At 58.9% G+C, this 17786-nt stretch overlaps 4 non-coding genes and 2 pseudogenes across 4 annotated transcripts; all 6 read left to right on the top strand.

Moving 5' to 3' along the window:
• The first annotated feature begins 6281 nt into the window (after positions 1-6281).
• LOC125986438 (5S ribosomal RNA) lies at positions 6282-6400 on the top strand. The gene has a single exon (XR_007487637.1). It is a non-coding gene; the product is annotated as a 5S ribosomal RNA (ribosomal RNA).
• Positions 6401-7271: 871 nt separating this feature from the next.
• Positions 7272-7390, top strand: LOC125986379 (5S ribosomal RNA; annotated as a pseudogene).
• An 852-nt stretch (positions 7391-8242) lies between these two features.
• Positions 8243-8361, top strand: LOC125986360 (5S ribosomal RNA). Its single transcript, XR_007487585.1, has one exon. It is a non-coding gene; the product is annotated as a 5S ribosomal RNA (ribosomal RNA).
• Positions 8362-11980: 3619 nt separating this feature from the next.
• Positions 11981-12099, top strand: LOC125986426 (5S ribosomal RNA). The gene has a single exon (XR_007487625.1). It is a non-coding gene; the product is annotated as a 5S ribosomal RNA (ribosomal RNA).
• An 870-nt stretch (positions 12100-12969) lies between these two features.
• On the top strand, positions 12970-13088 carry LOC125986391 (5S ribosomal RNA; annotated as a pseudogene).
• Positions 13089-13942: 854 nt separating this feature from the next.
• On the top strand, positions 13943-14061 carry LOC125986371 (5S ribosomal RNA). Its single transcript, XR_007487596.1, has one exon. It is a non-coding gene; the product is annotated as a 5S ribosomal RNA (ribosomal RNA).
• The last annotated feature ends 3725 nt before the right edge of the window (positions 14062-17786 follow it).

Genomic DNA, 17786 nt, shown 5'->3' with positions numbered 1-17786 from the left:
GAAATATTTTTGCGGACCTGCCTTTATATATATAAATAAACAATAAATCAATATAAATAAATACTACATTTATAATAAGTATATATACCGTATTTGCCGGTGTATTGGTCGACCTTTTTCGATCCAAAATCGACCGAAAAAAATCGACCTCGACTTATACACCGTGTCATAAAATTTAACTTCGTATTCATCGCTTCAAATGTGATGGTAACCAAGGCCGTTTCTCATGCATCTCATTGTGCGTTGCACTTAGAAAATTTGAACCGGGCGGCGTGCGCGAGTGCGCGGCCCGCTGGAAGTCGAATGAGGCGCCGCGACCACCTCCGCGGTGCTTATAAACCGCCGATCCGCTCGGCGGGGGCTATTTTCGGCCACTTGGCTCGTGCGCACGGCCTCCCGGATGTGCCGGGCGGGTGCGCGAGCTCGCCGGCCGCTGGAAGTCGAATGAGGCGCCGCGACCACCTCCGCGGTGCTTATAAACAGCCGATCCGCTCGGCGGGGGCTATTTTCGGCCACTTGGCTCGTGCGCACGGCTTCCCGGATGTGCCGGGCGGGTGCGCGAGCTCGCCGGCCGCTGGAAGTCGAATGAGGCGCCGCGACCACCTCCGCGGTGCTTATAAACAGCCGATCCGCTCGGCGGGGGCTATTTTCGGCCACTTGGCTCGTGCGCACGGCCTCCCGGATGTGCCGGGCGGGTGCGCGAGCTCGCCGGCCGCTGGAAGTCGAATGAGGCGCCGCGACCACCTCCGCGGTGCTTATAAACAGCCGATCCGCTCGGCGGGGGCTATTTTCGGCCACTTGGCTCGTGCGCACGGCCTCCCGGATGTGCCGGGCGGGTGAGCGAGCTCGCCGACCGCTGTAAGTCGAATGAGGCGCCGCGACCACCTCCGCGGTGCTTATAAACAGCCGATCCGCTCGGCGGGGGCTATTTTCGGCCACTTGGCTCGTGCGCACGGCCTCCCGGATGTGCCGGGCGGGTGCGCGAGCTCGCCGGCCGCTGGAAGTCGAATGAGGCGCCGCGACCACCTCCGCGGTGCTTATAAACAGCCGATCCGCTCGGCGGGGGCTATTTTCGGCCACTTGGCTCGTGCGCACGGCCTCCCGGATGTGCCGGGCGGGTGCGCGAGCTCGCCGCCCGCCGGAAGTCGAATGAGGCGCCGCGACCACCTCCGCGGTGCTTATAAACAGCCGATCCGCTCGGCGGGGGCTATTTTCGGCCACTTGGCTCGTGCGCACGGCCTCCCGGATGTGCCGGGCGGGTGCGCGAGCTCGCCGGCCGCTGGAAGTCGAATGAGGTGCCGCGACCACCTCCGCGGTGCTTATAAACAGCCGATCCGCTCGGCGGGGGCTATTTTCGGCCACTTGGCTCGTGCGCACGGCCTCCCGGATGTGCCGGGCGGGTGCGCGATCTCGCCGGCCGCTGGAAGTCGAATGAGGCGCCGCGACCACCTCCGCGGTGCTTATAAACAGCAGATCCGCTCGGCGGGGGCTATTTTCGGCCACTTGGCTCGTGCGCACGGCCTCCCGGATGTGCCGGGCGGGTGCGCGAGCTCGCCGGCCGCTGGAAGTCGAATGAGGCGCCGCGACCACCTCCGCGGTGCTTATAAACAGCCGATCCGCTCGGCGGGGGCTATTTTCGGCCACTTGGCTCGTGCGCACGGCCTCCCGGATGTGCCGGGCGGGTGCGCGAGCTCGCCGGCCGCTGGAAGTCGAATGAGGCGCCGCGACCACCTCCGCGGTGCTTATAAACAGCCGATCCGCTCGGCGGGGGCTATTTTCGGCCACTTGGCTCGTGCGCACGGCCTCCCGGATGTGCCGGGCGGGTGCGCGAGCTCGCCGGCCGCTGGAAGTCGAATGAGGCGCCGCGACCACCTCCGCGGTGCTTATAAACAGCCGATCCGCTCGGCGGGGGCTATTTTCGGCCACTTGGCTTGTGCGCACGGCCTCCCGGATGTGCCGGGCGGGTGCGCGAGCTCGCCGGCCGCTGGAAGTCGAATGAGGCGCCGCGACCACCTCCGCGGTGCTTATAAACAGCCGATCCGCTCGGCGGGGGCTATTTTCGGCCACTTGGCTCGTGCGCACGGCCTCCCGGATGTGCCGGGCGGGTGCGCGAGCTCGCCGGCCGCTGGAAGTCGAATGAGGCGCCGCGACCACCTCCGCGGTGCTTATAAACAGCCGATCCGCTCGGCGGGGGCTATTTTCGGCCACTTGGCTCGTGCGCACGGCCTCCCGGATGTGCCGGGCGGGTGCGCGAGCTCGCCGGCCGCTGGAAGTCGAATGAGGCGCCGCGACCACCTCCGCGGTGCTTATAAACAGCCGATCCGCTCGGCGGGGGCTATTTTCGGCCACTTGGCTCGTGCGCACGGCCTCCCGGATGTGCCGGGCGGGTGCGCGGGCTCGCCGGCCGCTGGAAGTCGAATGAGGCGCCGCGACCACCTCCTCGGTGCTTATAAACAGCCGATCCGCTCGGCGGGGGCTATTTTCGGCCACTTGGCTCGTGCGCACGGCCTCCCGGATATGCCGGGCGGGTGCGCGAGCTCGCCGGCCGCTGGAAGTCGAATGAGGCGCCGCGACCACCTCCGCGGTGCTTATAAACAGCCGATCCGCTCGGCGGGGGCTATTTTCGGCCACTTGGCTCGTGCGCACGGCCTCCCGGATGTGCCGGGCGGGTGCGCGAGCTCGCCGGCCGCTGGAAGTCGAATGAGGCGCCGCGACCACCTCCGCGGTGCTTATAAACAGCCGATCCGCTCGGCGGGGGCTATTTTCGGCCACTTGGCTCGTGCGCACGGCCTCCCGGATGTGCCGGGCGGGTGCGCGAGCTCGCCGCCCGCCGGAAGTCGAATGAGGCGCCGCGACCACCTCCGCGGTGCTTATAAACAGCCGATCCGCTCGGCGGGGGCTATTTTCGGCCACTTGGCTCGTGCGCACGGCCTCCCGGATGTGCCGGTCGGGTGCGCGAGCTCGCCGGCCGCTGGAAGTCGAATGAGGCGCCGCGACCACCTCCGCCTTGCTTATAAACAGCCGATCCGCTCGGCGGGGGCTATTTTCGGCCACTTGGCTCGTGCGCACGGCCTCCCGGATGTGCCGGGCGGGTGCGCGAGCTCGCCGGCCGCTGGAAGTCGAATGAGGCGCCGCGACCACCTCCGCGGTGCTTATAAACAGCCGATCCGCTCGGCGGGGGCTATTTTCGGCCACTTGGCTCGTGCGCACGGCCTCCCGGATGTGCCGGGCGGGTGCGCGAGCTCGCCGGCCGCCGGAAGTCGAATGAGGCGCCGCAACCACCTCCGCGGTGCTTACAAACAGCCGATCCGCTCGGCGGGGGCTATTTTCGGCCACTTGGCTCGTGCGCACGGCCTCCCGGATGTGCCGGGCGGGTGCGCGAGCTCGCCGCCCGCCGGAAGTCGAATGAGGCGCCGCGACCACCTCCGCGGTGCTTATAAACAGCCGATCCGCTCGGCGGGGGCTATTTTCGGCCACTTGGCTCGTGCGCACGGCCTCCCGGATGTGCCGGGCGGGTGCGCGAGCTCGCCGGCCGCTGGAAGTCGAATGAGGCGCCGCGACCACCTCCGCGGTGCTTATAAACAGCCGATCCGCTCGGCGGGGGCTATTTTCGGCCACTTGGCTCGTGCGCACGGCCTCCCGGATGTGCCGGGCGGGTGCGCGAGCTCGCCGGCCGCTGGAAGTCCAATGAGGCGCCGCGACCACCTCCGCGGTGCTTATAAACAGCCGATCCGCTCGGCGGGGGCTATTTTCGGCCACTTGGCTCGTGCGCACGGCCTCCCGGATGTGCCGGGCGGGTGCGCGAGCTCGCCGGCCGCTGGAAGTCGAATGAGGCGCCGCGACCACCTCCGCGGTGCTTATAAACAGCCGATCCGCTCGGCGGGGGCTATTTTCGGCCACTTGGCTCGTGCGCACGGCCTCCCGGATGTGCCGGGCGGGTGCGCGAGCTCGCCGGCCGCTGGAAGTCGAATGAGGCGCCGCGACCACCTCCGCGGTGCTTATAAACAGCCGATCCGCTCGGCGGGGGCTATTTTCGGCCACTTGGCTTGTGCGCACGGCCTCCCGGATGTGCCGGGCGGGTGCGCGAGCTCGCCGGCCGCTGGAAGTCGAATGAGGCGCCGCGACCACCTCCGCGGTGCTTATAAACAGCCGATCCGCTCGGCGGGGGCTATTTTCGGCCACTTGGCTCGTGCGCACGGCCTCCCGGATGTGCCGGGCGGGTGCGCGGGCTCGCCGGCCGCTGGAAGTCGAATGAGGCGCCGCGACCACCTCCTCGGTGCTTATAAACAGCCGATCCGCTCGGCGGGGGCTATTTTCGGCCACTTGGCTCGTGCGCACGGCCTCCCGGATATGCCGGGCGGGTGCGCGAGCTCGCCGGCCGCTGGAAGTCGAATGAGGCGCCGCGACCACCTCCGCGGTGCTTATAAACAGCCGATCCGCTCGGCGGGGGCTATTTTCGGCCACTTGGCTCGTGCGCACGGCCTCCCGGATGTGCCGGGCGGGTGCGCGAGCTCGCCGGCCGCTGGAAGTCGAATGAGGCGCCGCGACCACCTCCGCGGTGCTTATAAACAGCCGATCCGCTCGGCGGGGGCTATTTTCGGCCACTTGGCTCGTGCGCACGGCCTCCCGGATGTGCCGGGCGGGTGCGCGAGCTCGCCGCCCGCCGGAAGTCGAATGAGGCGCCGCGACCACCTCCGCGGTGCTTATAAACAGCCGATCCGCTCGGCGGGGGCTATTTTCGGCCACTTGGCTCGTGCTCACGGCCTCCAGGATGTGCCGGGCGGGTGCGCGATCTCGCCGGCCGCTGGAAGTCGAATGAGGCGCCGTGACCACCTCCGCGGTGCTTATAAACCGCCGATCCGCTCGGCGGGGGCTATTTTCGGCCACTTGGCTCGTGCGCACGGCCTCCCGGATGTGCCGGGCGGGTGCGCGGGCTCGCCGGCCGCTGGAAGTCGATTGAGGCGCCGCGACCACCTCCGCGGTGCTTATAAACAGCCGATCCGCTCGGCGGGGGCTATTTTCGGCCACTTGGCTCGTGCGCACGGCCTCCCGGATGTGCCGGGCGGGTGCGCGAGCTCGCCGGCCGCTGGAAGTCGAATGAGGCGCCGCGACCACCTCCGCGGTGCTTATAAACAGCCGATCCGCTCGGCGGGGGCTATTTTCGGCCACTTGGCTCGTGCGCACGGCCTCCCGGATGTGCCAGGCGGGTGCGCGAGCTCGCCGGCCGCTGGAAGTCGAATGAGGCGCCGCGACCACCTCCGCGGTGCTTATAAACAGCCGATCCGCTCGGCGGGGGCTATTTTCGGCCACTTGGCTCGTGCGCACGGCCTCCCGGATGTGCCGGGCGGGTGCGCGAGCTCGCCGGCCGCTGGAAGTCGAATGAGGCGCCCGACCACCTCCGCGGTGCTTATAAACAGCCGATCCGCTCGGCGGGGGCTATTTTCGGCCACTTGGCTCGTGCGCACGGCCTCCCGGATGTGCCGGGCGGGTGCGCGAGCTCGCCGGCCGCTGGAAGTCGAATGAGGCGCCGCGACCACCTCCGCGGTGCTTATAAACAGCCGATCCGCTCGGCGGGGGCTATTTTCGGCCACTTGGCTCGTGCGGACGGCCTCCCGGATGTGCCGGGCGGGTGCGCGAGCTCGCCGGCGGCTGGAAGTCCAATGAGGCGCCGCGATCTCCTCCGCGGTGCTTATAAAGTGCCGATCCGCTCGGCTTGGAGCTATTTCCGGCCTCCCGTTGGTGCCGGGCGGCGTGCGCGAGCTCGCCGGCCGCGATCTCCTCCGCGGTGCTTATAAACAGCAGCATGCGCACGGCCTCCCAGAATTTGAACACATTTCGTCAATAAATTTCGCATATTGAATTTTGAAGTTTAATATAATGCAACAATTGAGCTCGACTTATACAAAGGATATATCATAAAATCGTAAATTTCCGTCGAATTTTAGGGGGTCGACTTATACACCGAGTCGACCTGTACACCGGCAAATACGGTAAATACGATTAAATAAAATGATACGACTGGCATAAAAACAAATATAAACCACATAAAAATAAAAGTCACCATTACGTTGAATTATTGGGAGCACCGAGCTTGTTTCTCAGAAACGAGCCGGTCCCATCCAGGCGTAATCGGAGACAATGAAACCCGAAGTGGTTAAGGTTTGTCTTTTAATGCAGGATGCTTGGTCTCCATGTGCCGAAGCAGTTTTGAAGGCTTCATTGGCTCGCTCGTTTCAGGGGCGATTGTGTCTATAAAATGCAAAATGTTGGGTCACCTCACGGCTTACGGCCATACTACCCTGAGAACGCCCGATCTCGTCCGATCTCGGAAGCTAAGCAGGGTCGGGCCTGGTTAGTACTGGGATGGGAGACCGCCTGGGAATACCAGGTGCTGTAAGCTTTTTCTTTTTCTTATGTCCACTTCAATCGTTTAAGAAGCTATTTTTTACAACACCCATCACGAATGGCATCCGGAAACAGCAAGCCTAATTTAAACTCCGACATTGAAACTATAACACGAGTTTGAAAGCTATATTATGTGGTGACATCCACAGCATTGTAGTTAAATTTTTTACCGCTAGAGAGCAGACTATGTACAGTGAGCATGGCTCCCTGTGAACTCAAAGCAGCAGGCTTGACTTGTAAAAGAACCCAACACAACACTTCCATGAAGTAATTGTACTAAGTTCATTTTGTTTTTCCTTATTTAATCACTTCACTGGTTTCTTTTATATCAAACAAATTGTTTTAGGTTATTCACCTGACATGTTGATCCATCAGCTGATAAAGACGCGTCACCATCACATCTGTGACACTCTGATGAAGGCGGAAGAAACCGCCGAAACATGTCAGGTGAATAACCTAAAACAATTTGTTTGATATAAAAGAAACCAGTGAAGTGACTTCCATGAAGTGTTTTTAAACTTTTCAAGGCATTTATTTTGATTCAGCAAAATGCAGGTCGCAACGGCAAATTCGTGCTACCGCATAAAAAGCTGTCAATAACTTTTCATGATAGCCATGTTTCCAGAAAACACCAAAAGCCTTGGAAGAAAGCCTGTTTCGGCCCTGGTTGTAAAAAAAACAAAAAAAAAACCAAAAGGGAAGGGTGACCGTCCGGGAATACCAGGTGCTGAAAGCCTTTTTTTTTTTTTTTTCCCACGTCAATTGTGAAAGGAAACTTTTACCACAGCCATCAAGTCCCGCCGCTGCTTGGCATGGTTTCAGGGGCGATTGTGTCTATAAAATGAAAAATTCTGAGCGGTCTCACGGCTTACGGCAATACTACCCTGAGAGCGCCCGCTCTCGTCCGATCTCGGAGGCTAAGCAGGGTCGGGCCTGGTTAGTACTTGGATGGGAGACCGCCTGGGAATACCAGTTACCGTAAGCTTTTTTTTTTTTTTTTTTTTTTTTTTTTTTCTTATGTGCACTTCAATCGTTTAAGCCAAGAACTTTTTACAGCACCCATCACGAATGGCATTCGGAAACTGCAAGCCTAGTTTGAACTCCGACACTGAAACTACAACACGAGTTTAAAACCTACATTGTGTGGCGACAGCCATAGCATTGCAGTTCACGTTTTTACCGCTAGAGGACAGACTATGTACAGTGAATAAAGAGCATGGCTCCCTGTGAACTCAAAGCAGCAGTCTTTACTTGTAAAAGAACCCAGCACAACACATTGCGCTTCCATGTAGTGTTTTTACCTTTTTCATGACATTTATTTTGATACAGCCAAATGCAGGTTTTGTGCACTTCACTTTTCCGTTGGGCATTCGCGTAGAACCCTATTCCAGTTACGGCCAGATTCTTTTAGACTAGTGGTCCCCAAACTTTCTTGCGCCACGGACCGGCTACGCGTCAGAAATATTTTTGCGGACCTGCCTTTATATATATAAATAAACAATAAATCTATATAAATAAATACTACATTTATAATAAATATATATAAATAGGATTAAATAAAATGATACGACTGGCATAAAAACAAATATAAACCACATAAAAATAAAAGTCACCATTACGTTGAATTATTGGGAGCACCGAGCTTGTTTCTCAGAAACGAGCCGGTCCCATCCAGGCGTAATCGGAGACAATGAAACCCGAAGTGGTTAAGGTTTGTCTTTTAATGCAGGATGCTTGGTCTCCATGTGCCGAAGCAGTTTTGAAGGCTTCATTGGCTTGCTCGCTAGTTTCAGGGGCGATTGTGTCTATAAAATGCAAAATGTTGGGTCACCTCACGGCTTACGGCCATACTACCCTGAGAACGCCTGATCTCGTCTTATCTCGGAAGCTAAGCAGGGTCGGGCCTGGTTAGTACTTGGATGGGAGACTGCCTGGGAATACCAGGTGCTGTAAGCTTTTTCTTTTTCTTATGTGCACTTCAAGCTCTTTTTTTTTTTTTTTTTTTTCTTATGTGCACTTCAATCGTTTAAGCCAAGACCTTTTTACAACACCCATCACGAATGGCATTCGGAAACTGCAAGCCTAGTTTGAACTCCGACACTGAAACTACAACACGAGTTCAAAACCTCTATGTACAGTGAATAAAGAGCATGGCTCCCTGTGAACTCAAAGCAGCAGTCTTTACTTGTAAAAGAACCCAGCACAACACATTGCGCTTCCATGTAGTGTTTTTACCTTTTTCATGACATTTATTTTGATACAGCCAAATGCAGGTTTTGTGCACTTCACTTTTCCGTTGGGCATTCGCGTAGAACCCTATTCCAGTTACGGCCAGATTCTTTTAGACTAGTGGTCCCCAACCTTTCTTGCGCCACGGACCGGCTACGCGTCAGAAATATTTTTGCGGACCTGCCTTTATATATATAAATAAACAATAAATCAATATAAATAAATACTACATTTATAATAAGTATATATACCGTATTTGCCGGTGTATTGGTCGACCTTTTTCGATCCAAAATCGACCGAAAAAAATCGACCTCGACTTATACACCGAGTCATAAAATTTAACTTCGTATTCATCGCTTCAAATGTGATGGTAACCAAGGCCGTTTCTCATGCATCTCATTGTGCGTTGCACTTAGAAAATTTGAACCGGGCGGCGTGCGCGAGTGCGCGGCCCGCTGGAAGTCGAATGAGGCGCCGCGACCACCTCCGCGGTGCTTATAAACCGCCGATCCGCTCGGCGGGGGCTATTTTCGGCCACTTGGCTCGTGCGCACGGCCTCCCGGATGTGCCGGGCGGGTGCGCGAGCTCGCCGGCCGCTGGAAGTCGAATGAGGCGCCGCGACCACCTCCGCGGTGCTTATAAACAGCCGATCCGCTCGGCGGGGGCTATTTTCGGCCACTTGGCTCGTGCGCACGGCCTCCCGGATGTGCCGGGCGGGTGCGCGAGCTCGCCGGCCGCTGGAAGTCGAATGAGGCGCCGCGACCACCTCCGCGGTGCTTATAAACAGCCGATCCGCTCGGCGGGGGCTATTTTCGGCCACTTGGCTCGTGCGCACGGCCTCCCGGATGTGCCGGGCGGGTGCGCGAGCTCGCCGGCCGCTGGAAGTCGAATGAGGCGCCGCGACCACCTCCGCGGTGCTTATAAACAGCCGATCCGCTCGGCGGGGGCTATTTTCGGCCACTTGGCTCGTGCGCACGGCCTCCCGGATGTGCCGGGCGGGTGAGCGAGCTCGCCGACCGCTGTAAGTCGAATGAGGCGCCGCGACCACCTCCGCGGTGCTTATAAACAGCCGATCCGCTCGGCGGGGGCTATTTTCGGCCACTTGGCTCGTGCGCACGGCCTCCCGGATGTGCCGGGCGGGTGCGCGAGCTCGCCGGCCGCTGGAAGTCGAATGAGGCGCCGCGACCACCTCCGCGGTGCTTATAAACAGCCGATCCGCTCGGCGGGGGCTATTTTCGGCCACTTGGCTCGTGCGCACGGCCTCCCGGATGTGCCGGGCGGGTGCGCGAGCTCGCCGCCCGCCGGAAGTCGAATGAGGCGCCGCGACCACCTCCGCGGTGCTTATAAACAGCCGATCCGCTCGGCGGGGGCTATTTTCGGCCACTTGGCTCGTGCGCACGGCCTCCCGGATGTGCCGGTCGGGTGCGCGAGCTCGCCGGCCGCTGGAAGTCGAATGAGGCGCCGCGACCACCTCCGCCTTGCTTATAAACAGCCGATCCGCTCGGCGGGGGCTATTTTCGGCCACTTGGCTCGTGCGCACGGCCTCCCGGATGTGCCGGGCGGGTGCGCGAGCTCGCCGGCCGCTGGAAGTCGAATGAGGCGCCGCGACCACCTCCGCGGTGCTTATAAACAGCCGATCCGCTCGGCGGGGGCTATTTTCGGCCACTTGGCTCGTGCGCACGGCCTCCCGGATGTGCCGGGCGGGTGCGCGAGCTCGCCGGCCGCTGGAAGTCGAATGAGGCGCCGCGACCACCTCCGCGGTGCTTATAAACAGCCGATCCGCTCGGCGGGGGCTATTTTCGGCCACTTGGCTCGTGCGCACGGCCTCCCGGATGTGCCGGGCGGGTGCGCGAGCTCGCCGGCCGCTGGAAGTCGAATGAGGCGCCGCGACCACCTCCGCGGTGCTTATAAACAGCCGATCCGCTCGGCGGGGGCTATTTTCGGCCACTTGGCTCGTGCGCACGGCCTCCCGGATGTGCCGGGCGGGTGCGCGAGCTCGCCGGCCGCTGGAAGTCGAATGAGGCGCCCGACCACCTCCGCGGTGCTTATAAACAGCCGATCCGCTCGGCGGGGGCTATTTTCGGCCACTTGGCTCGTGCGCACGGCCTCCCGGATGTGCCGGGCGGGTGCGCGAGCTCGCCGGCCGCTGGAAGTCGAATGAGGCGCCGCGACCACCTCCGCGGTGCTTATAAACAGCCGATCCGCTCGGCGGGGGCTATTTTCGGCCACTTGGCTCGTGCGCACGGCCTCCCGGATGTGCCGGGCGGGTGCGCGGGCTCGCCGGCCGCTGGAAGTCGAATGAGGCGCCGCGACCACCTCCGCGGTGCTTATAAACAGCCGATCCGCTCGGCGGGGGCTATTTTCGGCCACTTGGCTCGTGCGCACGGCCTCCCGGATGTGCCGGGCGGGTGCGCGAGCTCGCCGGCCGCTGGAAGTCGAATGAGGCGCCGCGACCACCTCCGCGGTGCTTATAAACAGCCGATCCGCTCGGCGGGGGCTATTTTCGGCCACTTGGCTCGTGCGCACGGCCTCCCGGATGTGCCGGGCGGGTGCGCGAGCTCGCCGGCCGCTGGAAGTCGAATGAGGCGCCGCGACCAACTCCGCGGTGCTTATAAACAGCCGATCCGCTCGGCGGGCGCTATTTTCGGCCACTTGGCTCGTGCGCACGGCCTCCCGGATGTGCCGGGCGGGTGCGCGAGCTCGCCGGCGGCTGGAAGTCCAATGAGGCGCCGCGATCTCCTCCGCGGTGCTTATAAAGTGCCGATCCGCTCGGCTTGGAGCTATTTCCGGCCTCCCGTTGGTGCCGGGCGGCGTGCGCGAGCTCGCCGGCCGCGATCTCCTCCGCGGTGCTTATAAACAGCAGCATGCGCACGGCCTCCCAGAATTTGAACACATTTCGTCAATAAATTTCGCATATTGAATTTTGAAGTTTAATATAATGCAACAATTGAGCTCGACTTATACAAAGGATATATCATAAAATCGTAAATTTCCGTCGAATTTTAGGGGGTCGACTTATACACCGAGTCGACCTGTACACCGGCAAATACGGTAAATACGATTAAATAAAATGATACGACTGGCATAAAAACAAATATAAACCACATAAAAATAAAAGTCACCATTACGTTGAATTACTGGGAGCACCGAGCTTGTTTCTCAGAAACGAGCCGGTCCCATCCAGGCGTAATCGGAGACAATGAAACCCGAAGTGGTTAAGGTTTGTCTTTTAATGCAGGATGCTTGGTCTCCATGTGCCGAAGCAGTTTTGAAGGCTTCATTGGCTCGCTCGCTAGTTTCAGGGGCGATTGTGTCTATAAAATGCAAAATGTTGGGTCACCTCACGGCTTACGGCCATACTACCCTGAGAACGCCCGATCTCGTCCGATCTCGGAAGCTAAGCAGGGTCGGGCCTGGTTAGTACTTGGATGGGAGACCGCCTGGGAATACCAGGTGCTGTAAGCTTTTTCTTTTTCTTATGTGCACTTCAATCGTTTAAGAAGCTATTTTTTACAACACCCATCACGAATGGCATCCGGAAACAGCAAGCCTAATTTAAACTCCGACATTGAAACTATAACACGAGTTTGAAAGCTATATTATGTGGTGACATCCACAGCATTGTAGTTAAATTTTTTACCGCTAGAGAGCAGACTATGTACAGTGAGCATGGCTCCCTGTGAACTCAAAGCAGCAGGCTTGACTTGTAAAAGAACCCAACACAACACTTCCATGAAGTAATTGTACTAAGTTCATTTTGTTTTTCCTTATTTAATCACTTCACTGGTTTCTTTTATATCAAACAAATTGTTTTAGGTTATTCACCTGACATGTTGATCCATCAGCTGATAAAGACGCGTCACCATCACATCTGTGACACTCTGATGAAGGCGGAAGAAACCGCCGAAACATGTCAGGTGAATAACCTAAAACAATTTGTTTGATATAAAAGAAACCAGTGAAGTGACTTCCATGAAGTGTTTTTAAACTTTTCAAGGCATTTATTTTGATTCAGCAAAATGCAGGTCGCAACGGCAAATTCGTGCTACCGCATAAAAAGCTGTCAATAACTTTTCATGATAGCCATGTTTCCAGAAAACACCAAAAGCCTTGGAAGAAAGCCTGTTTCGGCCCTGGTTGTAAAAAAAACAAAAAAAAAAACAAAAGGGAAGGGTGACCGTCCGGGAATACCAGGTGCTGAAAGCCTTTTTTTTTTTTTTTCCCACGTCAATTGTGAAAGGAAACTTTTACCACAGCCATCAAGTCCCGCCGCTGCTTGGCATGGTTTCAGGGGCGATTGTGTCTATAAAATGAAAAATTCTGAGCGGTCTCACGGCTTACGGCAATACTACCCTGAGAGCGCCCGCTCTCGTCCGATCTCGGAGGCTAAGCAGGGTCGGGCCTGGTTAGTACTTGGATGGGAGACTGCCTGGGAATACCAGTTACCGTAAGCTTTTTTTTTTTTTTTTTTTTTTTTTTTTTTTTCTTATGTGCACTTCAATCGTTTAAGCCAAGAACTTTTTACAGCACCCATCACGAATGGCATTCGGAAACTGCAAGCCTAGTTTGAACTCCGACACTGAAACTACAACACGAGTTTAAAACCTACATTGTGTGGCGACAGCCATAGCATTGCAGTTCACGTTTTTACCGCTAGAGGACAGACTATGTACAGTGAATAAAGAGCATGGCTCCCTGTGAACTCAAAGCAGCAGTCTTTACTTGTAAAAGAACCCAGCACAACACATTGCGCTTCCATGTAGTGTTTTTACCTTTTTCATGACATTTATTTTGATACAGCCAAATGCAGGTTTTGTGCACTTCACTTTTCCGTTGGGCATTCGCGTAGAACCCTATTCCAGTTACGGCCAGATTCTTTTAGACTAGTGGTCCCCAAACTTTCTTGCGCCACGGACCGGCTACGCGTCAGAAATATTTTTGCGGACCTGCCTTTATATATATAAATAAACAATAAATCTATATAAATAAATACTACATTTATAATAAATATATATAAATAGGATTAAATAAAATGATACGACTGGCATAAAAACAAATATAAACCACATAAAAATAAAAGTCACCATTACGTTGAATTATTGGGAGCACCGAGCTTGTTTCTCAGAAACGAGCCGGTCCCATCCAGGCGTAATCGGAGACAATGAAACCCGAAGTGGTTAAGGTTTGTCTTTTAATGCAGGATGCTTGGTCTCCATGTGCCGAAGCAGTTTTGAAGGCTTCATTGGCTTGCTCGCTAGTTTCAGGGGCGATTGTGTCTATAAAATGCAAAATGTTGGGTCACCTCACGGCTTACGGCCATACTACCCTGAGAACCCCTGATCTCGTCTTATCTCGGAAGCTAAGCAGGGTCGGGCCTGGTTAGTACTTGGGTGGGAGACTGCCTGGGAATACCAGGTGCTGTAAGCTTTTTCTTTTTCTTATGTGCACTTCAAGCTCTTTTTTTTTTTTCTTTTTTCTTATGTGCACTTCAATCGTTTAAGCCAAGACCTTTTTACAACACCCATCACGAATGGCATTCGGAAACTGCAAGCCTAGTTTGAACTCCGACACTGAAACTACAACACGAGTTCAAAACCTCTATGTACAGTGAATAAAGAGCATGGCTCCCTGTGAACTCAAAGCAGCAGTCTTTACTTGTAAAAGAACCCAGCACAACACATTGCGCTTCCATGTAGTGTTTTTACCTTTTTCATGACATTTATTTTGATACAGCCAAATGCAGGTTTTGTGCACTTCACTTTTCCGTTGGGCATTCGCGTAGAACCCTATTCCAGTTACGGCCAGATTCTTTTAGACTAGTGGTCCCCAACCTTTCTTGCGCCACGGACCGGCTACGCGTCAGAAATATTTTTGCGGACCTGCCTTTATATATATAAATAAACAATAAATCAATATAAATAAATACTACATTTATAATAAGTATATATACCGTATTTGCCGGTGTATTGGTCGACCTTTTTCGATCCAAAATCGACCGAAAAAAATCGACCTCGACTTATACACCGAGTCATAAAATTTAACTTCGTATTCATCGCTTCAAATGTGATGGTAACCAAGGCCGTTTCTCATGCATCTCATTGTGCGTTGCACTTAGAAAATTTGAACCGGGCGGCGTGCGCGAGTGCGCGGCCCGCTGGAAGTCGAATGAGGCGCCGCGACCACCTCCGCGGTGCTTATAAACCGCCGATCCGCTCGGCGGGGGCTATTTTCGGCCACTTGGCTCGTGCGCACGGCCTCCCGGATGTGCCGGGCGGGTGCGCGAGCTCGCCGGCCGCTGGAAGTCGAATGAGGCGCCGCGACCACCTCCGCGGTGCTTATAAACAGCCGATCCGCTCGGCGGGGGCTATTTTCGGCCACTTGGCTCGTGCGCACGGCCTCCCGGATGTGCCGGGCGGGTGCGCGAGCTCGCCGGCCGCTGGAAGTCGAATGAGGCGCCGCGACCACCTCCGCGGTGCTTATAAACAGCCGATCCGCTCGGCGGGGGCTATTTTCGGCCACTTGGCTCGTGCGCACGGCCTCCCGGATGTGCCGGGCGGGTGCGCGAGCTCGCCGGCCGCTGGAAGTCGAATGAGGCGCCGCGACCACCTCCGCGGTGCTTATAAACAGCCGATCCGCTCGGCGGGGGCTATTTTCGGCCACTTGGCTCGTGCGCACGGCCTCCCGGATGTGCCGGGCGGGTGCGCGAGCTCGCCGGCCGCTGTAAGTCGAATGAGGCGCCGCGACCACCTCCGCGGTGCTTATAAACAGCCGATCCGCTCGGCGGGGGCTATTTTCGGCCACTTGGCTCGTGCGCACGGCCTCCCGGATGTGCCGGGCGGGTGCGCGAGCTCGCCGGCCGCTGGAAGTCGAATGAGGCGCCGCGACCACCTCCGCGGTGCTTATAAACAGCCGATCCGCTCGGCGGGGGCTATTTTCGGCCACTTGGCTCGTGCGCACGGCCTCCCGGATGTGCCGGGCGGGTGCGCGAGCTCGCCGCCCGCCGGAAGTCGAATGAGGCGCCGCGACCACCTCCGCGGTGCTTATAAACAGCCGATCCGCTCGGCGGGGGCTATTTTCGGCCACTTGGCTCGTGCGCACGGCCTCCCGGATGTGCCGGGCGGGTGCGCGAGCTCGCCGGCCGCTGGAAGTCGAATGAGGCGCCGCGACCACCTCCGCGGTGCTTATAAACAGCCGATCCGCTCGGCGGGGGCTATTTTCGGCCACTTGGCTCGTGCGCACGGCCTCCCGGATGTGCCGGGCGGGTGCGCGATCTCGCCGGCCGCTGGAAGTCGAATGAGGCGCCGCGACCACCTCCGCGGTGCTTATAAACAGCCGATCCGCTCGGCGGGGGCTATTTTCGGCCACTTGGCTCGTGCGCACGGCCTCCCGGATGTGACGGGCGGGTGCGCGAGCTCGCCGGCCGCTGTAAGTCGAATGAGGCGCCGCGACCACCTCCGCGGTGCTTATAAACAGCCGATCCGCTCGGCGGGGGCTATTTTCGGCCACTTGGCTCGTGCGCACGGCCTCCCGGATGTGCCGGGCGGGTGCGCGAGCTCGCCGGCCGCTGGAAGTCGAATGAGGCGCCGCGACCACCTCCGCGGTGCTTATAAACAGCCGATCCGCTCGGCGGGGGCTATTTTCGGCCACTTGGCTCGTGCGCACGGCCTCCCGGATGTGCCGGGCGGGTGCGCGAGCTCGCCGCCCGCCGGAAGTCGAATGAGGCGCCGCGACCACCTCCGCGGTGCTTATAAACAGCCGATCCGCTCGGCGGGGGCTATTTTCGGCCACTTGGCTCGTGCGCACGGCCTCCCGGATGTGCCGGGCGGGTGCGCGAGCTCGCCGGCCGCTGGAAGTCGAATGAGGCGCCGCGACCACCTCCGCGGTGCTTATAAACAGCCGATCCGCTCGGCGGGGGCTATTTTCGGCCACTTGGCTCGTGCGCACGGCCTCCCGGATGTGCCGGGCGGGTGCGCGATCTCGCCGGCCGCTGGAAGTCGAATGAGGCGCCGCGACCACCTCCGCGGTGCTTATAAACAGCCGATCCGCTCGGCGGGGGCTATTTTCGGCCACTTGGCTCGTGCGCACGGCCTCCCGGATGTGACGGGCGGGTGCGCGAGCTCGCCGGCCGCTGGAAGTCGAATGAGGCGCCGCGACCACCTCCGCGGTGCTTATAAACAGCCGATCCGCTCGGCGGGGGCTATTTTCGGCCACTTGGCTCGTGCGCACGGCCTCCCGGATGTGCCGGGCGGGTGCGCGAGCTCGCCGCCCGCCGGAAGTCGAATGAGGCGCCGCGACCACCTCCGCGGTGCTTATAAACAGCCGATCCGCTCGGCGGGGGCTATTTTCGGCCACTTGGCTCGTGCGCACGGCCTCCCGGATGTGCCGGGCGGGTGCACGAGCTCGCCGGCCGCTGGAAGTCGAATGAGGCGCCGCGACCACCTCCGCGGTGCTTATAAACAGCCGATCCGCTCGGCGGGGGCTATTTTCGGCCACTTGGCTCGTGCGCACGGCCTCCCGGATGTGCCGGGCGGGTGCGCGAGCTCGCCGGCCGCTGGAAGTCGAATGAGGCGCCGCGACCACCTCCGCGGTGCTTATAAACAGCCGATCCGCTCGGCGGGGGCTATTTTCGGCCACTTGGCTCGTGCGCACGGCCTCCCGGATGTGCCGGGCGGGTGCGCGAGCTCGCCGGCCGCTGGAAGTCGAATGAGGCGCCGCGACCACCTCCGCGGTGCTTATAAACAGCCGATCCGCTCGGCGGGGGCTATTTTCGGCCACTTGGCTCGTGCGCACGGCCTCCCGGATGTGCCGGGCGGGTGCGCGAGCTCGCCGGCCGCTGGAAGTCGAATGAGGCGCCGCGACCACCTCCGCGGTGCTTATAAACAGCCGATCCGCTCGGCGGGGGCTATTTTCGGCCACTTGGCTCGTGCGCACGGCCTCCCGGATGTGCCGGGCGGGTGCGCGAGCTCGCCGGCCGCTGGAAGTCGAATGAGGCGCCGCGACCACCTCCGCGGTGCTTATAAACTGCCGATCCGCTCGGCGGGGGCTATTTTCGGCCACTTGGCTCGTGCGCACGGCCTCCCGGATGTGCCGGGCGGGTGCGCGAGCTCGCCGGCCGCTGGAAGTCGAATGAGGCGCCGCTACCACCTCCGCGG

The sequence above is a fragment of the Syngnathus scovelli genome, chromosome 18, assembly GCF_024217435.2.
Source record: "Syngnathus scovelli strain Florida chromosome 18, RoL_Ssco_1.2, whole genome shotgun sequence".
NCBI classification, from domain to species: Eukaryota; Metazoa; Chordata; class Actinopteri; order Syngnathiformes; family Syngnathidae; genus Syngnathus; species Syngnathus scovelli.
This window is presented reverse-complemented; position numbering and strand designations above follow the sequence as displayed.